This window comes from Myotis brandtii, unplaced genomic scaffold (genome assembly GCF_000412655.1).
Source record: "Myotis brandtii unplaced genomic scaffold, ASM41265v1 scaffold1279, whole genome shotgun sequence".
Taxonomy (NCBI): Eukaryota; Metazoa; Chordata; class Mammalia; order Chiroptera; family Vespertilionidae; genus Myotis; species Myotis brandtii.
In genome coordinates this window covers 384,278-386,820 of record NW_005354503.1, presented here as the reverse complement: position 1 = coordinate 386,820, position 2,543 = coordinate 384,278, and positions in this window count along the sequence as shown.

The window sequence follows — 2,543 nt, the reverse complement described above, 5'->3', positions numbered from 1 at the left end:
AACTCTCTGTCCCTCTCCCTTCCTCTCTGTAAAAAATCAATAAAATATATTTTTTTAAAGTTGCTATCCCCAGCCCTCCCACACTGCCCATTCCTGACTTGTGTCAAATGATAGCACATGAACCAAAACCCAATCTGGGAGGGTTATTGCAAAACCCAAGATTTAAATTCCATTCCAGGTGAATTTCCTTCTGGACCACAGTCAGCCCTTGAAGAAGATGGGAGTATAGTCCTCAATCACAGAGCATTTCCTCAAATCTGCAGATGGTACCATCTCCATACAAGAACAATCCCATTGTCTATTAAAGTTCCCATTTCAAAGAGACTCCAACACACCCATGTATTTTCCCCCAAAATGTCCTACCCACATATCCAACAAACCACCTTGATGAGGAGTAGGAACTGGAGATCCCACACTTCTGCCCTTTTCTTTTCAGATCCCCTCCCTCGTGTCCCCTGTACGCTCCCAAATGGTGCTGGAGACCAAATATCGTTCATTATTTGGCCCATGCCCAGATGAGGAGAAGCCAATGTTCACGGAGCTCCCAGGCCAGAATTCTCTTCCCAGAACCCTTTGCTCTCTGGAGTATGGTATCCCTCCATCTCCCTCACAACCTCGGCTCCTGGATCTGGCTACTCACCTCTGGGCAGGAGGTGATGAGAGATCAAATTTGCCCTTCAAGTTTGTCCCTTTGAACCAAAAGCCCTGAGAACCCCTACCCCAGTCCTCCTACACACGCTCTCCACAGCCCCACACACAGGTGGAGAGCGCTGGGAAGGGTTCCCACAGTGCATTAGCTCTGAACAGGGGAGGAAGAAGAGCAGTGTCACACTATCCAGCCTGTCAATAATTCATGAGTTTCAGACTGAGGGGCACCAGTCAGAGAGTCAGTTTTCCCGGATATGGGGAAAATTAGACTTAAGCTCTCTTAGGGAAGAAGACAGTGTCACACTATCCAGCCTTGTCAATAATTCATGAGTTTCAGACTGAGGGGCACAGTCAGAGAGTCAGTTTTCCCCGGATATGGGGAAAATTAGACTTAAGCTCTCTTATCTCATCGGGATGTGCTGAGTACCAAAACTGAGTACCACAGCTGTAACTTATTGGTTGAGGAATATACTATAAATCCATTGTGTGTTGTTATAATACTTGCTTGCTACCCACACACACCCTTTTGACGGCTAAAATCCCCTTTTTGGCCGATCAGCTAACCTGTACATACACTAAATGAATCTTTAGCAAGTATAAATTCTATTAAACAGCAATCCTCCAAACCGAATTTCACAGACCAGCATTCTCTCTCCTCCAATTGTAGCGACTGACATAGGGTTCCCAAACTGGTGATTTCACCAACTAACAACACTTTTCTCAACCTACCCATCTACTTTCATCATCTTTTCTTAACAAAAAGACTAATATACACACATACACACACAAAAGCAAAAGCCTATCCCAGAATAAAGGACTATCTGTAGAGTTAAATAAGCTTAGCTCTATGATACTCACTACATTTTCTTTATTTTCTCATTTTGCCTTGAACTAGTGAAAACTTTGCCATGGATCCGTACCACTTCTCAGTCTGGCTTTTAGAGGCCACTGGATTAAACCAATGCAGACACTAGCACTTGGGGCTGCCAGGGCCTTTCTACAGTGTACTACAAGCCATCCAGATTTATGAATTCTCCCAGAAACCCTGCAGGGAGATCATTTCAGCCCACTTGGCAGAAGTGGAGGCTGAAGTCTTGGACACAATTTATAGTGGAGAGGACTTTATTCATCATCTACTCCAGCGTTCTTAGTTTACAGATGAAGAGTCTGGCCTCTGGCAGCAATAATAATTACTTTATGGTGGCAATAATTACTATGCTTAGTAGTTTACGGTTTATAAAGTGCTTTTACATTCAACAAATATGTATTGGAGGCCAGGACCTGGGGACTTGGTGATTGTGGAGAAGAGAGTGCTCCCGAGTTCTCTGTATTCCCACTGGTTGGGGGCCCTCTAGCCTCCTTGCTACCACTTAGGCCCTGTATAACGGGGAAGTCCTCTTGGGGTAAAGGGTATAAGAGTCCTGTCCAGCCAGGATCTTTATCCCTGCACTCTGGTTACCACACTGATCAGAGCCTGCCGCCCAGGCCTGTCAAGATGGAGGTGACCTTGAGCTAGAATGAAGGGCAGTGTCAGTCCTGGCCCAGCTGTCCCCATTATGTCTCCCTCCCAGGCGCCTCCACCCTCACCCGAGACCCTCGTGTAGTGCACACAGGCCTCATCTCATGGGCAATGTCAAAATAATTGCCCCATTTTGGACTGTCATATATTTAGACCCAGACTTTTTCAGAGAAGGTCCATCCTGAAGTTCTGGGAAGCAAAAGCAACCAACTCAAAGCTGCACCCCTTGCCCCCCGAAAAATGACGTGGGTAAGCAGATGTGGAAGGAGGGGTGCGAGGGGTTCCAGCAGTGGGGTGGGCCCTTCAGGAAATCTGGACGCACAGCCCTGTCCCACACCCGCCAGAGCAGAGCAGGGAGCTGCGGGGCGCGGCGGCC